Here is a 21,340-nt window from a genome sequence, read left to right on the forward strand (position 1 = left end):
TTTTCTTTTAGAACATGATCAAAAAAGTTCAGAATTAGAATCCATTAGTGAAGAAGTTAATGGATTTGTGACAAGCCTGGAGAACAGGCTTCATTGTGTTAAGCTTTCTATCAATCTGCTTCTGTCGGTATTTTCTATTCCCCAAGAATGTGCCTACCTTTAATATCTAAAGAGAGACTCTGTAGCTGGCCCAGTGCAGCCCTAAATGTAGTGGAGAAGTCAGGCATTAACCCAGCAACTATTTGTGCTCTTGCTGAAGAGGCCAGGAAAAGATCAAGCTTCTACTGTTTTCTCCAGATTGCAAATGTGTTTTAAGACGTAGCTGAGCATAAAAAGCACAGTATACTTGGTGAAAGACATAAATTTGGTCTACAGACCTGTCTCTAAACAAGTTTCCTTCTGAAACATTCCTATTGTGTGGTGGCAGGTTAAGGTGGCGATTGGTAAAAGATACTGCCAGAGAGGCAATGCAAGAGATCCTCACCACAAGCCAGGACCCTATGCCTCAGTGATAAACCATCAGAAGCCTTCAGTGTGCAAACACCCAGCATGGCCCCAGAGGTCAGGGAGTCCTGGAGAAGTCCCATTGCTTCTGGTTTTTCCAAGCCGCTGAGCTGTCACATTGTCACCAAATGGTGGGAGGCACAAGGCCTTTGTTTGGCAGCTCTGTCCCCTTTCACGGGGCTCTCACTCCCAAACTGTGACATGCTCACGTTTGTGTAAGTCTGGGTACGCCTACATCTCCAGTACCAAACTTGCTGGATTGAGTCCATCTGTTGTTGCCTCCTTCATTTTGGAGCTCTCCGGAGCCTGGACAGACAGCTGGCAGAGCCTCTCAGAAGATGGTGTAGGCAAAACCACGGTCTGCAGGGCCAGAGCCAGCACCAGATTTACAACACCATCACCATATGCCACCAGGCAGAGCCCACAGCACGTATGTAACATCCAAGGAAGAGCTCTCTCACTGTACATTTCCAGGCACATCTTAGGCCATTCAGACATGCTTTTATGGCTCCCACCAAGTATTGTGCACAGCTAGGCTCTTGACAGCAAAGCCATTGTATTCAAAAGTGGATGAGTGTGGAAATTGTTCCATTAATGGCTCTGCATGGACACTCCTAACTACCTTAATAACGATGTACTACCATTTTTGCACCCCACAGAGGGTTTCAATTAATGGATATGCATCCCACCTGCATACTGTAGTCACAACCTACTTGGCTGAAGTAGTTACTCAGACTCCTCACTGAACATCTCATACCACTATCGCACACAGAGCTGACTCAACATCCCTCTCAATGCCATGCTCAGCACGGCAATATTGTGGGACCTTGGAGGATGATGGTGTTCTGCACTGGAGGCTTTGAGAGTAAGTTTGTAAGAAGATGATTCAGAATATGAGTAATTCCAAAAGAGCCTCTAGATTCATTCCCATCTGCCCTACTCCCACACCACACTCGATGTGTTTCTTCCCACTCACTAATAACAGCTCTTGCCTCCCACATGCTATCAACACCTGACTGTCTTTTCTCACTGCAAAACAGTAAGCTCTTATAATGCATTCAAAGCACAATTTTGTCTGACACATTTTTTTTAGCTAATTCTGTTAAGCCTTTTTTTTTTTTTTCCGCTGTTTGAGCTGTTTCATTTGTAGGAGCAAATAAGCCTGAATGTCTCCTGCCACATGTGCTGTCATCCCATTATTCAATATACAAGGCCAAAGCCTGCTAAAGGTTACACTTCACACAAAGGGATTGCCTTTTCCCATATACACTGAACCTGAGGGGGGAACCGTGACCAGATAGGCACCTCATCATTCATCCCTCTGTACCTATTTGATACGCTGTGGCAAACAAAAAGCTGGGAATTGATTCTAACTATTTCCAATCTTGCAAACAAAATCCACAGATGTCAGGCAGTGGTTTTTGCTCCCCTTTGAAATACTTCCATCTCTTTCCCTTATGCTCAAGTCTTTATAGTCCTTATAGCCACCTTATAGTCCAACAGACTGGGTTTAAATGAAAAAATAAGAGAGAACACAGTTAACGCTCTCCCTGACCGTGCTTGATCCAGGACACAGCCCTGCTCCCAGATGTAGAGCATGTTTCCTTTCTCAAGTAACATTGCCATGGCGACTGGGACTCCTGGCAAGCCATGAAGAAATCTATCTAACCAGAACACTTTAATGCTGTTTTAAGACCATAATGAATCAGAAAGTTCTGCCAATATGAAGTTTTTCACAAAAAAAAAAAAAATCTAGCCAGCAACATATTCACGCAGGCTCCTCTATTTTTAAAGTGTTCACTTTTCCCACCTAATGATTAAGCTTAGCAAGGAAAAACCAGGGAAGAGAGAGAAGCTAGGTTTGAAAAATTTCTGCGTATGGAATACAAAGTTTCAAAAAGCTCCAGGCTGACTAACACTGTCATGCTAGAAAAAATGAGAGAAATACAGGCCAGCATGAACTCTAACCTTAATATTACTGCAACTTTATCCATATATTTAACATGGTTTTCTAAAGAAATAAAGCTTGCACAGTCACATAAAGACAGCTTATCTGTGTCTGATTATAAATTCCCTCTCCTCCAGTAACTTCTGAAGCCATTGGCCAATTTCACACAACTTTCTCAGAAAAGCAGAGGTCTGAGAAATATACACCTCCTATTTCTAACGGGCAGATAAGTGACACTCTCAGAAGAGCAACAACTTTCCTTGCACTCCCACTAGGAAGAAGACATGTCCTGGAAGTTTAGGAGCACCCTTCTGTTATCTGTTTCACCGAGTTCTGGAAGGTGGTGAATAGACACAATGTTGGCAAACAAGAGTAGCTGCAACAGGCACTCACATTACATTACACGCAGGACCTTGGCTATCTCCCCTCAATTAGAGGGACACTGAAGAGAGAGATGGGAGGAAGAGAGACATCCAGTCTGGTAAGTCCAGCAAAAAACTGCCACTGATTTCAACTAGTTGGGTGCAATGGGCCCTCAGTAATAAAGTGAAAAACTCCATCCACTTTCCAAGGCGTGTCAGAGCTGCGGGGAGAAACTCTTACATCAAGCTTTCCAAAAGCCGCCTTCGTTTGGTTCCATGCTATTCTGCAGCACAAGCTCAGCAAGTGCACTTGCCGAGCGTGACATCTGTGCCTGCAGGAGAGAGAGGCCAGCACTCGCATATACGCAGGTGTTCGTGTTGTAAAGCACAAGTCTGAAAAGCTGAGTGTACAAAACAAGAAGTGCCCTTTGTGCACTCTTCTGGGAGCTGGGAGCCACATTAGCAGCTGCGCAATGGGGGGAGAGTGAGCAAGAGCAGATAGGTTAATCAGATGCAGAAGTAAGTGGAATACCTCAGATCCAAATTCTCTGTAGAACCTGGGTTCTGCAAGAGCACGGGACTTCACTAGTCTCCCTATTTATTTGGAATTACACAGGTTTTCCACAACCAGGATTTTGCAGCTCTCCTGCAATCGGCGTGCTGCGCGCTGCTCATGAGCCGGTTGTTTCCCGCTTGGCTGAGCAGGCTCAGTATTTATCCTAAATCCCGCGTGCCCGTGATCAGCTGATCTTCTCTCTTGCATATACGTCTCCGCGGAGTTCTACCAGGTATAAGCATCACTAGGCTCTACCCTCACGGAGCCAAGGGGGAAGGAACACGGAGAAGATGGGCATCTCCCCCCCTCCCCCCCGCGGCCACGCCCCCCCGCCCGCGCCGGGAACGCCCCGCGCGCCGGACCGCGCCCCGGCCCCGCCCGGCGGAGGTGCGCGCAGGCGGCGGGCGGGGCGGGGCGTTGGCCAGGGTGCTGAAGCGCACCCGTCCAGCCAGGCACCTCCCGTGGCTGCGTGTCCGCCTGGGTCCTCGTTCCCCGCGGCCACTGCAGACTTCCCCACGGATTCTTTCTACACTTGAGCCTGCTCGGGGGTGGCAGGGGAAGGGACTGTTCCATCCTCTCATCCCGCTGCCCAGACTGGGCGCGTGTCGACCAACACACCCACCACCGTTACTCAATAAACAGGTGGCAGCCTTGAACGGGCACCACTGAACATTAAGCTACAAATCATTACGATGTTTCTTAAGCTGATGCTCAAGGCTCAAGCAAACACAAAGCTCTTGGTGCTAGATGTTGTACCAAAACAGAGAATGAGAATGTCCCTACTCTAGACTCAGGGTTGCCACAATATGTCAATGTTGGCCAAGAAGATTCCTTGAAATCTGTTCAACCCCAGAGATATTTTTGGAAGTCTGACTCCTCTGCTCCTCGACTTCTTCACTCACTGCCACAGCAAGTCCTCACATAAAAGCTGGCTCTGGACAAGACATTCCATTCAAGATACTTCTGCAAAGGCCATGACTGTTACATAGTCAAGTCCAAGCCACATAGTTTAGTAGGCTGATCGCAGCAGCATGAAGCCCTACAAAGGTTGCAAAATGCTAACAACCTGCCTGCTAAATACATTTTACTGGGGTGATCTACAAACTCTTGTGGAAAGCTTGCTTCCAGCACTGGAGTTAGCTAGCACTTAGGAAGATGAAATATTTCCACAGCATGCTGCAGTCACATCTGTCATTTCTCCCTCACTTGCAAGAAAAAGTTGCAGAACAGGCCAGCGATCAGGCCACATACAGTTTTTAATTCAAAGAAACAAAGATGAATGATCGAAGGTATGTGCGGAAGTTATAACCAAGCAAACAGTTGTGCATGCACCTCTTCCTCATTGTATTGTGATTTCTTTCTCTGCTCATTTATATGCTTCTCCTGAACCCTCCTACACTGGACACTTTCAGAATCCCTTTCCTACCGATCTGCACCTTTATTTACCACCACAATGTTTCTGTTGTCTCCCTGCTCCTCCATCCAGAAGTCTCTCTCATCCCTGACAGACAGCACTGCTCCTTTTGTATTCCAGAGTACCCAAGCTCTGGGCCTCCCTGTCCCAGTAGCTACACCAGGCGCAGGACTGCTTCTTTCAGATTACGTACCTTTTGACTTTTGCTACCACACGAAGGAAAATGTTTCTCCATCTACAACTTTTCTATCTAAAACACGCCTGTGTTAATCTGGACACAGTTTTATTCACTTGGGACACTGGATAACCTCTTATTGGGCTGTCATATGTCAGACAAGCTGTCATACTCTCTTTCCCTGAAAGACAAACAGGCAGATCAACGCAACTTTAGAACACTTGAAAGAGCATGATTGCTGGTTGTGGTTCTGCCCTAATGGTCCTCTCAGTCAAGAGGTCTCCTCAGGCCATGGTGACCACTTACAACCAGGATTTTACTTCAGACAAAATTATGCAAGTCACTTAAGTTTTGCAAAGAAAGCCAAAAAAAAATCACCAATGCTTCAGCACAGCTTCCAGTGAAAAGGCACGATATCATTGCGGCATGAGAACAGTGAGAACACCTCCTTGTCAGCAGTACAGAGGTGGGGAACAGCATCTCCCCTAGGGCAAAGGCCTCCACGCTTCTGGCATATTCCCTCAGAGAAAATGTGCTGTAAACTGCAGTTTCAGAACTGACACATCCCACCCCTTGTGATCCTTCACCGTTTTCCTGGCTGCCCCATTTCAATGTCATACTAGCTACATGCCAGCAAGTGGGGTTGAAGGTACCCTTTGGCCACTGAGAACTGCTATTCCGCACAGACTTTACACCAACACAGACCTTGATAGAAGCTGCTACTGCAAACTGAAGATAGCACCTCCAGAGATAGTGAGGAAGAAAGGCTACAGGAGGAGCAGTGTGCAGTTTCTGTTTTTATAATGAACAAACAACATGTTTGATTGGATTTTTTTGAAGAGTCTTGCAGTCTTTTCTACATATTTTCCTATCCCTCAAACAGACTCTATGGCTGTAGAGGAAAACCCCTGAAAACTGCTAGCCATGAACTCTTACCCTTACTAAATAAAAGAACATCAGAGCATTGCATGTCTCTGTGTTTTCATAAACACAGTTGTACAGTTGATTTACAAAATGTCAAATTAAGCTCCATTGGGATTTCATTGTTTTTAAATAACAGAATTTCCTTCGCAAGTAATTCTAGAATAACCAAGCTTCCAGAGCTTAGAAATGGCAATTCTTCTACCATTTTTTTCACCCTCCAAGTCAGTCTCTCTTCAGACCATCAGGAGGACTGTTACTCATTCCTGGACAATGTTATCTTTTGGGACATTAACCTGTTTCGGTCCTCTGGGCAAGGCTGAATATTCTACGCTGTAAGAAACAATCCAAGCCCCTGAATGTGTTGCAAGGCAGACAGGTACGTCTGAAACTGTTTAGAAAATTCTTCCATCCCGTACATATTTCCCTAAGCAAATATTTATTTAACTTACTAAAGTATTAGAGATAATCACTATAATTTTCTTTAAAGACATAATTTCCATTTCCATTTTAAACCACTTTATTAGTTCACCATTTAAGACATACTCAGCTGAAGCATCACATGAAATTGCTAGTGTAGATGCAAATGTCTTTTTTCTAAAAATTGCCAAAAAACACTGACTGATAATACAGATACATCAAATAAAGAGTGGAAGTTGGTAGTTTCAAAGTCTTTTTTGGCATGCTTTCTTAGCAACAAAATTTATTTTATTCTGAAAAGTAAAAAATGTCAAGTATTTAGTCTTGGGTACAGTGGGTTTTCTTTTTATTTTTCACACTTTTTGCATATATGAAAGAGATCTGTTACATAGTATTTCAAAACATCAATAATATCTCTTCCACAAGTATCAACAGTACTGAACAAGAAAATCAGCTTCTTTTTAGTAGGAAATCTACTTCAGTATCTGAGTCTGAGTGTCTCTTCCAACATTTCCTAGGACACCAACAACTAGTACAACAGAACTAGAAGGCTATTCTTTTTCAGGAGATACTAAAATATAAAACACCTAACATGCTGTAACTGTACTAAGTCTGAAGGATTCAAAGACTAGAAAAGCAAGTGAGAAGCAAGGGAAGGCAACTGATTCCTATCACCAACCCAAGAAAAAGGCCACTTACGGCATACAGTATTCATTGGATTATTCACAGATCTGTTCAGTTAGAGGAAACAAGCACCACAGAAACAAGCATTTTCTGAGGAAGTTTTAAGTCCTGCAGTAGCCAACGATAGGTGGTAGCAAGAAAAGGATCCAAACTACAGGAGAAGCTGCTGCTGATTATACTAACAAGGAGTTAATTTAAGATGTGAGAACAGCAGACAAGTTACTTATCCAAGATCTTTTAACTCAGTACCATAAGGAATAGGAACATGGAGTACTCTGTCAGGAGATGTATTAGGTCCAGCAAGGAATTTGTTGGTATTTGACATCTCAAGCCTCAATTTTGAAGATAGCTCTCTTTGGCATCTAGTAAAGTCATGAATACAATAAAGTTCAGAACTTTATTGAAAAATCAATTTACAAAATCACAACGAGAAAATCTATTATGTGGCTTAAAAAAAGAGCTAAACACCTCTGCTGCAAGCATGTGATAAATAGCAAGTCATCAAACTGGGTCTACAGAGATTGCCAAAGTAGTAATAACACCGTTCAAGTCTCATTTAACCCTCATCTCCCTCAAAGAGAATATGAGGCATCTCTTAACATTTGCAGTGGGTATAAGGCAGGGATTGCAAACAACAACAAAACCTGGCCCTTTTTCGCAGTAGAACATCACAATAATTTAGTCGCTGTTCTTCTAATGTTCTGCTTTCCAAAGCTAAAACATGAAAGAGAAGCCCCAAACTGTCCACGAGCACCAGGTGCTTAAAAAAACAATAAATATTCTAAGACCAAATATTTGGTTGAAAAAATTTGACAGCAAGTGATTAATCCACCTCATAATAACACTGAGGCAACTCAATTTCACTCAAAGCTACAGTTGTGCAAAACCCGAGGAAAGGCTGAACCAGTTACACTCAGCGGAAATACTCAGTAGGACTCCCAAAGACTGCAGTGCCTAAAGATGAGGCATATACAGTATGAGCTAAAACCACAGATTAATTCGCTTTTTTAATGTTGAGGCTATATACACACCTTTGCCATGTGAGAGGATCAGCTGAACTGGAGTAAAGGCACATTCGTTCCAGGGAGATGGACTGGATGGCCCAGCCTTTCGCACATATCAGTCTGCAGCATGGTAATGTGGAAACATTGCTACCCTGCCAGTGAAATATTTCTTTCTCAAAAATGTTCAACACAAGTGTTCATAACACCACCTACATACCCAATAAGCTCATTCAGAACTGTTGGAATAGCTGTCCATAAAACAGGACAAAATCACCCTCAGCAGAAGCAGAGGGAACTTTACTGAAATGGTGGTAAGCGCATCTTACACAGCAGTTACAGAACTGATTGCCTCAGGGATTAGACATTTGCTCACACAAATCCAACCATAAACATCCGAATGGGTTGTGAAGATACAAGGCGAACTAGGTCATTTCATTTCAATCATGCTAGTCTTCCTCTGCCTAATTTTGGCTCTTTTCTCTCAAATTTGCTAAATTTAGACATTTTCTAATAGGCAAGCCTTTTGGTAATAAATGTGTTCTTCAAATCCCAAACTCACTGTCTGAAACTATACAGTCCTAAGGCCTCGATCCTGCAAAGGACTCCATGATGAACGCTTCAAGAACTCTACTGCTTCTTAAGGAGTCCTTAAAAAGGTCTTCACTGTTTAAAATACCCTTCCTCATATTCCAGTTCCTTTACTACGCTACTGCTGTCTCTACATTCCATTCCAGTAGAAAACTGCTCTCTATATTCCTTTTCTAGTGGGGCGGAACCTATAATAATTAGCAATTTCTGCATGTCTCTGCTCTGCCTCATTTTTTTCTCCTCTGCCAGTTGCTGCTTATAAAGTAGGTACCTGTCCAATGCTTAAATCAGTTACTCAAAAATAAATTAAGTGCCATTTTTTAGTGGGCGCTCATTTGAGAAAAAAATTCATTGCTTTCTAATATGTTTCAATTGGTGCAAAGAAAGAGTATTGTAATAAATAATTCATATTAACAGAACACAATTTATTGGCCTAATACTTTTAGAAAAAGGAGTACAATGAGATAGGATGTACGTGCACACACATGTGCTCAGCTGTATTGTATTTTCAGATTCCCATTATCACAATATTCCTTATCATCTCTGATCTATGAAAGTTCCTGCCTGCACCAGGATAGAAGAGAGATTTCTTGCTACTGTATCTCTCAGTAAATTAGACAAGGAAAAGCAGCAGACAGCATACCATATATTCCTCACTCCATAATTTGGTCAGTTATGCAAATACAAGTAACACCAAAAAATGAAGACTTATGAAAAATTGTCATCTACAGTTCTGTTTCTTTTTAATTTACACTGAAAAAAATTGGAATCCATGGAGACAGAACCACAGGAGTGGGTCTATATTGTGTATATATCCAAGCAAAGCCTGCAAGTTTTCCATATGGCTACAGTTTCAAAGCACTGTCCAAGAGAGAAGGCTGAAATACAGGCAGCCCACAAACACTCTTAGCACAAGCAAGGATCCTTGCAACCCACAAAACACATAAGCGTTTTATAGCGTTTAAAAATCATAGTGATAAATTCATTATTTGTGGAAGCGTAAGTCAGTTCCTGGGCACCACTTGAATTCTGATACTGGGCAACAAGATAAGTAGGGTCCACAGGAAGAACAAGCATGCAGAGAAGAGCACCAGTGAACAGGGGCCTGGAAACAGGGTCTGCAAACTGAACAGAGTGCTCTGAAATCCTCAAGCTGCTGCTGAGTTGTGAAGCATATGCACTCTCCTCCCTACCCCCAAAACATAAAATGCATCACTAGACTCATTCCTAGTACTCATTTTGCCAATGACCTCAGTGAGAAGAGCATTAAGTCCCTGTTGAAAACACAGATTTGCTACAGAAACTCTATAAAAAGTAAAGTAAATTAAAATTTTAAAAAAGAAAGAAAGAAAATCTGTAAAAAGCAAATGTTTCTTTCATCTGTTCCTATCTTCCTTATTATTTCAGTCTTGGATGTAGAAGAGTAAATAAATCTCATTTTATATCTGTGACACAATTCCCAGCTGTGGTTTCCTCAAGTCCTTCCAAAGCAGCTTTTTGGCAACTTAAAATGATTTGGCACCATCATAGTCACAGAAAATATATTTTATTCCTGAAAGGATTATTCAAAGTTTAACTGGCTGTAAGAGCGCCACATCCGCTGAGACTCCTAGAACTTGAACCCTGAGAGACCCGATTCTCTACTGCCTGATGTACACACCTCACACACACTACGGAAATTTCTTCCAGTATCCTCAGTTTGGAAACTGTCAGCTTTTTTTCTTTTCTTCCACCCTACAAAGCAATTATCTCAGTGAGAGAGCGAACTGCAAACCAATAGCTTGTCCAAGTCACTTCACAAAATGACGGAGAAGGTATGGGATTTCTGCAATGGCTGTGGAGCACAGGCTTTGCACTGCCAAAAAACAAGGGTACAGCAATAGGTATTGTGGCAGTTTTCATGACTGGGACACTTGCTCATGGGAACCGTACTGAAACTCCACTTTTAAGTCTCACTTAGGCTCAACAGCCGTAATTCAGCTCTGAGTCTGGATCCTCCTATGCTGAACCCAAGCTGCTGCTATGGGGTGACATCCATTAAAATCCTCAAACAGCTTTTCCATTGAGACTGTGACACAAAAGTGTTTCCACTTCAGTATCTCCTGAGTAAGTACCATTTATTTTTACAGTGCGCCTCCAGCATTTCCCACACATTTACCAGCTGAAGAGAGAAATCCTCAACCCCATCCGAATTTATCATCACAACACCTGCTCTCTGTCAAAGCTCACTGAGGACCCCAAACAAACCATCGTCAGTGGGCCTCCAACCACTTTGCAATTTTGTGTTGCTTTTCAGCATGCCAGGCATATCCCAAACAGTCTAACCCACAACCAGATGGTCAATACACAGGGGAAGACACCCACAGACTTTAAAAACAAACAAACAAACAAACAAACCAGCACTACCATTATTTAGTGTCTGGTTGTGTTGCAGCATTTAGGCCAGGACCTTACAAAAAAGCCTGAGAACACATTCATGATGTAGGAACCCATTCTCCGCCTAGACTTTATTTCTGCCAACAGGTTGAGTGGGGGGCAGAAGGGGAAATAAATCTAAAAAGCACTTTCTCTCCCCCTGTTCCACAAATACATTATTCATAAAAGCCAGGGATTTCTTTTATTACCTGGGGATTTCATTTTTGTTATGTTCAAAGGATTGTTTCAGTGAGCACTCACTCCCCCGCAGGCAAATATGCAGGGTTTTTTACACTGCAGTATAAATTACAGTGAATATCTAAATAATACCGGCAAAACCTCAACAAAATCAAATAGCCGACAACATTAGGGACAAATTGCCCTTGCACAATTTATTGCATTGTTTGGTGGAACTCCACAGAGAATCTGGGGCCCTTGGTATAATGGATCTAAACTGATTTATTCTTACCATCAGAGGAAGTCCATAAAATACTCCTTTGCATAAGTTATACCTACATTAAAAAAAATCCTAACAGGCTACACAAATGGCTATTTTTCCTTAATTCCTGAACAGAACAACTTCTACAACAAGATGAAGGGCATTAAGATATATGTAGTTATTCTCAGAAATCTGATTAGTGAAGACAAGGAATAACCACATTTTAAAACACAGCGAGAGAAAAAGCAATGCTTTTTTTTCACTCTCAACAGAACGTATTTCTGATGCTACCTCTGGTTGTTCTAATCACATTTCCAGCCTAAATCACAAATACTCCAGTAATCTATCTTGTTCTGAACAGCCAAAATATTTATTTTTATTTGACCTCCTACTAGGTGCATTCATGGGAAAACAAATGGATTCTACTTCGGGCATGTCCATTTGTGCCTGTATCCCAGAAACCTGAAACCAGGCCAGCATTCTTCTGATTGAATAAAGCTGAGTCGTCTGTTGTCAATATGCCTCGCTTATACAGTGAAATAGTTTCTTGTTAAGCAAGAAAGAGATTTACTGTAGGCAAGATACGGACTTCAAATGCATCAGCTTGGAAGGGAAGGATAGAAATGTATTAATTCTTCAAGAAACACCGGATAAAAGTCTGTATACCTTAGCAGGAAACTCTTTTTCTATGAATAATCATGTTCTTGAGTCAACAGACTTTGCCTACTTAAGCTATCTCTCGCATCAGAATCCAATTATAGCAAAGCCTACAGAAAACAGGTTTGGCACATTTTAATATTTTGGTATTGATCTAATTTAGCTTTGGTTTCAATTACAACAGGGAGCATTTTATCAAGAGATAGGCTTAGTTTGTCGGACTTTAAATTGCCTTTTTCCTTATTGTCTGTGATCTCACTATCTGGGTGTTTTTGCCACACTTCTTGCTGCAGTTTTAGAGGTTTCACCCATTCTACTATGAACTCCCTTACAGGAAAGAAATCAAATCCAGCTTCTCTAAGTAAAAAGGAGTGAACTCAATGCATTTAAAAACTCAGCTGTGGTTTCTGTAGCAACCATTCCACAGTGATGCAACTGAATTTGACATCAAAGAACAAACGTATCAAGTCATCCTGACAACTGAAATACTTGCTGCAAGAAGAATGCATACATATATCTGGAACAAAGATGGATTATCCTAATTAAAATGAGCATTTTATTTAGTAATATATGTATACCGTATCATCCTACTTGAGGCATCTTTTCTCCCATCAATGTGCACAACTGCCACAAAAATTAGCTGACGTTTTCCACAGAAATGGAGAGGAGAATAGACTTCTTTATTTAGTTTTCAGATGTACAGAAGAATTATCTCATTTTCCATTTAATGACATACAGAAGATATATGGAAGTAATTTTCTTTCTTCCTGCTGAATTTGGCTTTAAACTCTGCAGCTTTACTTCTTACATTCATTGAAGGGAATGTCATCTCTACAACCCAAAATAGTTACATATATTATAAACTATATCTGAGAAATTACCCCTGGTTAACAATATGCACCTTTCAGCTACAAAACCTAAAAGCCTGACAATAGGAAAATTTTGCTGCGCTGTGCTCACCCAAAATACAAATCACATATGTTGATAGTGTGGAATGTTTGCTGAATTAAAGGGGGATTATGAAATCATAGCAGTGATTAGAATCATACACTGCTAAAGGCAGATAGCTGAAGTGTTGAAATTTCTAAAAAGGAAGTTGTCAAATAGTAGGAAGCAATTTGCAATGATCCATAGCTTTGTGAATAAAATCACAAACCTAGTGCTCTGTTAAGCTCCAAGAAGTGATAAAATTTTAATTCAGAGTTTATAACTCCAAAACTAAGTCCATTTCATGGGCTGCCACAACTTCCAGGAAAACACAAGACTTCACAGAGATAAAGGAACATTACAAACTCACTGTAACTGAAACACAGTTGCTAGTGTTTCCTCAAATATGACAAGGGGTGGCACTCAGGGAAGACTGCTTTTTAAAACTCCCTGTTGGTATTGCTAGACGTGAGATACAAATGTTCTGCCCAAAAGAGAAACACGTGATGCATCCCTCTCCAGTCTGAATAGCAACAAGAACTGTAAAATTTTGTTGCTTGAGGTAGCATATAGCTGCCACTTGCCTCTGAAGTGGAAGAAGAAAAATGCATCTGAAAATTGCAGCTTGTGCTCTTCAGAGTATTTGTTGATGACTTTTCCAGGTAAATTTCCAAGCCCCTCCCCTGTCAGAATAGTCTTGAAACACAAAACAGTAGAATTCAATTGCTGGCCTTAAATTAAAAAGCGACCAATACTCACTTTGCAGACTCTGGGAACAGCCCAAAGGTCTCGCACAAATCATTCATGTTAAAAGGATCAGCTGAATCTGGGCTGTATGTAAAAAAGAAAAAGACATTTAGAATGCATTTAGAAATAAACCCAATTCAAAATAGCTCAAGTGTTTTTCAGATGTCATTAAAATAAAAATGAAAAATTATTTAGGCTGCAATATGCCAAAGGCCTTGTTAAGTACACTGGAAAAATGGATGCTCTCCAGTATAATCAGTGCACCTGCCCTTAAGGCTATGATTCTTCTGATACAAATTCCTGTCATAAGACGTCAGGTGAGCGTTAGCCCAAAAGAAAAAGCTTATTCTATTCACAACAGTAATTTGTGCACAACACAATTCTAACAGGCTTCTGATGAGACATTACTTAATGATTCAAAGTTACGGTTTTAGCATTTGTGCTTCCTGAACAAGGAAACACCTTTAAATCTGACCCCTAAACTGAAGCACTCAAGCTGCAACAACAGTGAAAGTGCCACACCAGCATGTGCAAGGCTTCACCCAACAAGCAGTCACTCCCCTAGAGCAAAAGAGCAGGCACTCGCTACAGTGTGGGGAGCGAGAAATAGGCCAGACAACAAGCTGCAGCCAAGGTTTCTGACTCTGGCTTTTGCTGTTATCTACCAGCCCAGGCAACTGCTTCTTTCCCGGCTGCCCAGCTTCTCTGGGCTGAAGGTGGGCAGCTCTCCCCGTGACATTGGCAGAGGCTGATGAACCCCTCTGGAGCCTGCGCTGGCCCACATGGAATTACTCTAGCATCAGGAACATGCCATAGCATGTTTATGCCTGATTTGGCCCACAAGCTCAGATCTGCAAGGAACCTCAGGACAGATCTACCTCAGCTCCTCCTAAAGTCCAGGATAAAAATCTCAGTGTTTCCCCAGCAGCATTCTCCTCAACAAACTCGTACGCATTAAAACAATTCATCTTGCTCACCTAAGACTCTAAATTGGATAAACTCTGCCACCTAAGGTATTGATTCTCTTTGTGAAGTTTGTTTGTTTTGAAAGGTATGGGTCTAGACCAGGCCCAAATGACCTAGAAAAAAAAAGTAACGTAAGATCACTGTAATAAAAAATGCTCTGTAGAGTTGGGACACCAAAAAGTTTAGTTGAACAAGCTTCACACAGGTGATCACAAAGTCCATTGCCCTACACAGTTCCCTCCTACCACTGATTGTCCCCTTCTGCCTTAGCTTAACTAGCTACAGCTTTGGCTGCTAATGCCTTAGCTGGGAGAGACAGGATGACTGGGATGTAGACAATCCCCCTCTCTCCTCCCATCATCTAAAATGCAGATGGCTGATTTGTGCAGGGAGAAGAACTTCTGTGTCCAGCTAAAGAGTCAGCAGGCAAGAATACCACAGGACATTTTGGGCTACACTACAGTAGATGAAAACTGTCCTGCTCCCAGCTTGCTTGTCTTTAAACAGAGGTAGAACAGGACACATCTCCTCCTGAGCCCCTTGAAGCATTCATGTGAACTGGCCAGCATTCCCAAGAATAAACCCAAGCTGTGGCCTGGTTCAATTCCTGGACCACCAGCTGGCCATCTCAGATGTGAAACATCAGACTCTTAGATCCTGCCATCCACCCAGGATTCGCTGACTTCAGTTTCCATTAAATCCATCAGCACAAGGCCACCAGGTGCTTTCTGTACATTGACATTTGTCCTGTCACAAATGCACCAAGGACTACCCTCCAACAGTGAACCAGGGCTATTAACAAGCATAAACCTGGCCTTGATAGCATTGTCCCTATTTACATAAGGATGTCAAGCTGCTGTCCCTAAGTCGGGGGTGCTTTAACATTTCAGCAAGTGCTGGATACGAAAAGCCAGGATCCTGCAAGGTCTCAGGCTGTCTCAGAGCTTCCCTGAGCAGTGAAGGGGCATTCCCAGCACCTGGCTGGCTCCATTACAATTGGTACAAGGAGGAAGAGACTTGCCAAGGTTCCCTTGTGTTCACGTTTATTGCTGCCATGCCCCAGGTAATGCAAACGGCATGTAATTTGAGCATTTCTGTCCTTATTAGTTTATGTTCCATACGATTTCCTTTGCATAGCTGACATCTTGGGTAGCCTGAGGCCTGCTTCATGCACAGACTTTATACCCATGTAACTAACAGTGTGAGGTGAGTGGCTTTTTTTATTTTAAAGCAATTCATTCAACACTGCCTCTCAGGCAGGCCCAGCTACGAAGGTGCCTTGTAGCACCGCAGTGCACTCGTCCTCTCACAGAGGAAAACCACGCCATCATCTCCACGGGGCTGCAGCTGCGTGTGCTGGGGGTGTGTGGCCCCTGCTATCTGGGCACTTTGAAAAGCCACAGCTCTTGCATCAATAAACCCTTCTACACCGCACGCCCCTAACCCCCACACCGAAATAGGGCTGTGACGTTTCCTTTTGTTTGCCGGGAGAAATCCCGTTGTGCCTTGAGGGGTGGGAGAAACAGCCTTCCAAAGGCGGCTCCCTCAGCGCAGACCAGGCCGGCCGCGGGCCGAGCGAGGCCCCAGGCCCCACCACTGCCCCCGGGCCAGGCAGGGTCCCATGGCCTGGGCTCTGCTCGCCGCAGGCACGCACGCCGCCGGAACGGGAAGGCCCTCATTGCACTCAATTGTTTTCCTGAATGCCTTTATGAACAACAGCGAAAGGAAATATTACAGCCTGGCCGGCGGCCAGGGGCCTGCTCGGTGCTGCAGCGTGGGGCTCGGCGCAGCCAAGGCAAACACGCTCCCAGCGCCGCTGCGATTTTCGCCTGTGTTTCAAATTAACCGCTGCCTTCCACAGAGGGTTCTGCGGCCCCGGCTTCCAGACTTGGGGGGACACGGCCCTTTTGCTTCTAACGTGGCTGGTTACTCACAGCACGGCTGCCGGCACCCCTCGCTCGCCCAGGCACCCACCACGGCCCCACTGCCCCTCGGTGCCACGCTCCAGGGTGCGCACACAGAGCACAGCCTCAGGGCACCAGGGCCACAGCAGCCGCAGGGAACCGTTTGCCCGTCAGAGCTGCCACAGTGCTTTCTGCCCGGTTACACATTGTTTCACTTTGAACAAAAACCTCTCCCCAGCCTGGGAGGTAGAAAAATAAAAGCAGTTTCCCCACGCATAAGTGTAGTGGGGCTGTGGGAGGGAGCCCCCAGGGAACAGCGAGCCATGCCTGGGGAGCCACCATGAACCCTATCGCCCAGCTCCAGCAGGATCTGTGGCAAGTCTGGCCTCCCTCAGCAGCCGCTGCCTCTCAGTGCCAGGGGGAGAGCAGGGCGAGGCCAAGGTGGAGGTCCCACTGTCACCTGGGTGCCTCTGCCCGCTCACCCTCTGCCCCACTCCCAGAGAGCTGTAAAGAGCAAGGCTCCAGGGTGCCCCATTTGACCCTCAAAACAGCCGTGTCCTAGTCACCGGCCGGCTGCCCACGGGGTGAAGCCAAACTAGGATTTCGCCTTTTGAGATGGGCACGGTGGGAGCACATGTGAAAGCAGTTAACTGTGCAGCTATTTGGTCACAGGAATTTACATGCTCAGCTGCTGAAGCAGGAGGTTGTATGGTTAACTGGAGATGTTTAATAGATTTGTAGCAATGGGTGGTGGGGCTTTTAAGCGCGGCAATCTGTTTAGCTCTAGACTGAGAAACATACAGTGAGTTCGTATCTCTAAACCTATTAACTTCAGAGCAAGGGCAATGGGGTGAGATCCGGCACAGGGCAGAGGAAGACCAGCCAGGCTTTACTCTCAAATGCGGGCATCGGTGGGATCGGAGTGGCACACAGGACTGCAGCTGACAGGCTGCCAGGAAATCCGTTCCTCCCACCACCATTTTCCAAGCTCCACAAGCAAAGTTTGGGAATCACCACTTTACAAGCGTCAATAACTTGTAAGAAATTTTCCAAGCTCTACTAGCAACACATTTTGAGTTTGCAAGAGGCACCGTCACAGAGAGAGCTCTTTAAAAAGTAAAAATTCGGGGGATCAAGATAAGAAAATAAATACTGCTGACCTAGCATTCCATTCCCGGGGTGAAACACAGGCAAATCGGGCATTTCCTACAGCTTTTTGCTGTAGGAAATTGCTTCGTTGGAGGCGGGATGGATGGAGCAGTGGGCTGGGGCTCGGGACACCTGGACTGCATTCCCAGCTGTGTCACTTATCTGCTGAGTAACCTTGGGATATCACTGTAAAATGACACTGAAGTCCTCAAAATCTATGACTGAGAAGTGCTGCGCAGGAACTAGGCTCTTTCACCATCTTCCCACAGCACTGACATGCAATCCTATGTCACAGCTGGCATTTCTGTCACAGCTTGCTTACAGTCCTAATCCTACAAAGAGTTCTCTGTGGCAGGGGCTTCTAACAGAGCAGTTCTGTCTGCAAGTGTGTCCAAAAGAGATGTGTGAACCCAGAAGCATACTTCTACCTGGATTTTTTATAGAGTTAAGATGCATGTTACAAATTAAAATCCACAGGACTAAGACAGGATTCCAATTTCAGACATACGCTCTGTGGCATTGACATTATTGACATTATTGCCTATATTTCTAAAGTCCCATTCACAACTGCAGCAATAGAAAAAAACAGTAATGGTAGGTGATAACTTGATCTGTTCAGTCAACAAAAGCACCAGTCAGATTCATTTTCTGTAGACCACTAGGATTTTTATGCCATTGAGAACATTATCAATATGGCCCTAACACCGGTTTTCCCTGTTCTCAGGTAAAAGCTTCACAGAAACCAAAGTAAGGGAGAATCTGTTCAATCCTGCCATGTGTTAAGTGCTAGAGGACACCTGTTCTCAAGTAAGTCCTTAGCTGAAGCAACTGAATCCATGTGCCTTATACTGTAGGGCTGAGGCCTGCATTTTAAAATCTTTAAGGGACACTTAACTGAGCTTTATCATCAGAAGAGGATCAGTTTAACACCTGAATCTCCCAGGAGCCATATACACGATTTATCTCTCTGAATGCTTGGAATCCCATCCAGCCTAAGAAACAGAGCCTTGGATAGGCCACAGGACATATAGCTTACCCTAAGGTTTGTAAAGTGCCCATCGCCAAGCTCTCTAAATATTAAGCTTCAAAAAGATCACTCAGAAAAACCTAAGAAATCACACTTCTATAACCCAGCAATATCAAATCTTTTATGATCTCTACCAGAGCGGAATAATCAAACCCTTTTGTGACAAAACCTTTTTTTCTCTGCTGAAACTAATTCAAGTTTTTCATAGGTTTAGAAAGTGCGGTTCTGGCCAAGGCAGATAAGTGACCAAAACAGCAATGAGGGACTAGGTATACAAATATATTGCATTGTAGATAATTTTATCTATATGCACAAAGTTATTTATTACCTGAACACCACTGGTGTGTACAGACTGGATCTAACTAAATCATCTGATGATTTTTTTCCACGTCTGCAGGTTGTCGACACATTGCAAAATTCTCAGGTGTATCATGAAAGACAATATAGGACTACATCTCAAATAGCAAAAGGTCAAGACAAATGTCAGATATGTGTCTTCAGCTGCACCTAACTCCTTCACTGTAAGAGAGGATGGGTGCATCACTCATATTGTGTCTGTAAGTTAAATGAGCCTTGCATTCAAAAGCAAACTTTAAGACTGATACGGCTCACAGAACACAAGTTCTGAAATATATGTATTCACTGGTAAAATTCCAAGTCACAATTATTCTTTATATAAATGTCTGTCCTGGTGGAATCTGAAGAAGTACATACAATGAAGGTCACGCACTGTAGGAACAGAAACATGTTTGGTTCCTTGTTCTGGCACTGTACAGGGCTTTGCCAAAGAATATACTCACACATGTGAGGCTGAGTATCTGGAACCTGTGAAACCTACAGCTCTGAAGCTGGAAACAGCACCAAACGCAAGGAACCTACCTTCCAGAGCATATCCCCTAGACTCGCTGCTCCTCTGCTCAGTTCCCAAAGTGTCCTGATGCAGGGCAGGCTGCTGTCAGTCAGCCTGAGATCTGAGGCTCCAAGAGGCATTGAGATCACATCCCCAAGATAGCCATATGCCAGATGCAAGACTATATTCTTTAGCAAAGCTGCAGCAATTCAGCAAAAATGCATGTAATTCCAAACATTTCAGCCCCAACAGATCTGTGTTTGCAGACCTTGGTGTCATTGGAACTTTTCCAGAGAGTTCCACTGGCTCTGTTCGTCCCAAATCTCTGGAGGTACTACACCTCTGACACACAGGTACACACAAGATAAAGAGAGCACATTGGAATGAGGTTACAACCTAAAGCTTCAGCAGCATGAATGACAGAGGTGAATGATTAGATCAGACCTGGATCCAGCCATGATGTTCAACAGCTCCTGGCTGACACATTGTACTGAGCAGTGCTAATAGGCACAGCCAGACAGAAGGGAAGGAGAAGGAGACTCCCTAGTAAATTCATCCCTGGTGAGGTCATGAACAAATCACCAAGGCCATCCCTCTTTGTGGCATATCTAGAGACATCTAAAATAAGATGATATGAAAAAGGCTAAGATAGAAGGAGTTTATGTTTTATTTGGAGAGTAGTTACTTATAAAAACAAAATAAATGGGCAAAGGGCCTTGGTGATCTGCTGATCAGCTCTGCCTATCAAAATAAAAAGGAGGAGCTGTGGATGTTTCCAGCCCAGATTAAGAAACATCTTTACCTTGAGGCATCAGTGCTCAGCCCCAAAAGGGCATTTCAAGTCTCCCCTTAACTATTAGTACGAAAAGGAAGAGCGATTGATGAGAATGAGTGGTTTTTTGGTCGCACCTCCCAGTAATGGAGCAAACTGTGTGATCTTTACTCAGGTGGGAGCACAGGCTTTAATTCTGCACATCATGGTAGAATGTAGTGCAGTAAAAGAAAATGCTCCTGCTTTATTCTGAAATGACAGTCTGGACCTCATTTGAAAAGAGAGTAAAACATGATTAAAGAAATAAATTTTAAAAGACCCTGCCTCTTGTCTACTAGAAGAAAAAAAAGGCTGCATGTTACACTGCAGATAGTATTTCACCTAAAAAAAAAGCTTTGTTGTTAGCCCACAAATACATAGAATGTCATGGAGAAACAACTTGTTTGGCTTGCCAAAACTGGTAGCAATGAATAGAAGGAAGGAGACTGAGCTGTTCAGCAGTTGGTTTGCTTCTGTCATTGCAGGAAGGGAAAAATTGCCCAAGTCAGGGATATTTCCTGGTATGGCACAGGGACTTTGATAGTCAGCAGGTAATACATTTACCAGCTATCTAGTTTTCCCAGAAGTGTCTTGACCTGAGTTCACTCATCTGTGTCCCAGGAGGATGACTAATCATTCTGATTTATTATGCTGTGGCCTGCTAGCCATTTCAGCTCTATTTACATTGATGCCAGTACAATATTTTATACAGAGCAAACTAGGTACTGTATAGGCATAGCTATTTAAACTAGCTTCAAAACCAAGAAGAATTAATCACCAAGCTTCCACAAAATTGAAATAAGTATAAAATGACACTCTGGGCAACATTTGGAAAAAAGCTGAAACTTTAAAGGGCAGGCAGAGTTACAGAC

At 43.4% G+C, this 21,340-nt stretch overlaps 1 long non-coding RNA gene across 4 annotated transcripts in view; it reads right to left on the reverse strand.

Annotated features, from left to right (window-relative positions):
- The window catches only part of LOC142361100 (uncharacterized), a 249,289-nt gene extending 229,296 nt beyond the window's left edge, over positions 1-19,993 (reverse strand). Inside the window, exons 1-2 of one of the 4 annotated variants that reach the window (XR_012763628.1) lie at positions 19,687-19,993; positions 13,774-13,845 (exon numbers count right to left, since the gene is read on the reverse strand). This is a non-coding gene — a long non-coding RNA (uncharacterized LOC142361100). The remainder of the gene's footprint in view (positions 1-13,773; positions 13,846-19,686) is intronic. The other 3 variants (XR_012763624.1, XR_012763627.1, XR_012763626.1) reach the window with 3 other exon arrangements.
- Between the last annotated feature and the right edge of the window lie 1,347 nt (positions 19,994-21,340).

This window comes from Opisthocomus hoazin, chromosome 4 (genome assembly GCF_030867145.1).
Source record: "Opisthocomus hoazin isolate bOpiHoa1 chromosome 4, bOpiHoa1.hap1, whole genome shotgun sequence".
Classification (NCBI taxonomy): domain Eukaryota; kingdom Metazoa; phylum Chordata; class Aves; order Opisthocomiformes; family Opisthocomidae; genus Opisthocomus; species Opisthocomus hoazin.